Source organism: Propithecus coquereli, unplaced genomic scaffold (genome assembly GCF_000956105.1).
Source record: "Propithecus coquereli isolate 6110/MARCELLA unplaced genomic scaffold, Pcoq_1.0 Scaffold225, whole genome shotgun sequence".
Lineage (NCBI taxonomy): Eukaryota > Metazoa > Chordata > Mammalia > Primates > Indriidae > Propithecus > Propithecus coquereli.
In genome coordinates this window covers 2,274,337-2,274,896 of record NW_012147745.1, presented here as the reverse complement: position 1 = coordinate 2,274,896, position 560 = coordinate 2,274,337, and positions in this window count along the sequence as shown.

Genomic DNA, 560 nt, shown 5'->3' with positions numbered 1-560 from the left:
ACTTCCAAAACCTTTAACAGAAAACTTAAAAAAACAAGAACAAATATACCTTTACCATAATGTGATAAATGTAAAGAAATGTATTTATTTCTTTAAAACAAAATATGTTCAGATTGGATCACAGTGCAAAACCCAATTCTAAGTGTATACAGGGATACAACCAAAACCAAAATTACTGAAAGATAATTCAAAATTTTGAAAATGAAAGAATAAGCAAAGGTGTGCTAGGCAAATGCAGCCTAAAGAAATCAGGAGTTAAAATATTAATATAAGAAAACATGAAATTCAGGGCCAAGGAACATTAACTAACACAAAAGAGGGACTCTATAACGAATGCTGATGAGTATAACATATAATGAAGGTATATGATCATGAATAAGTAATAGCTTTAAGAGATATCACAGGAGTTTATTCAGTAAATAAACTTAACTTCCAAAAAATCCCGAGAAATAGAAATAGCCCATTTTTAGGTGGTGAACCAAAGACTTTTTAAGTATAAAAAGTCATCTTCTGTATTATAAAGCAAAACATTTGTATTGAAATTTATTTTCAAGACAAAG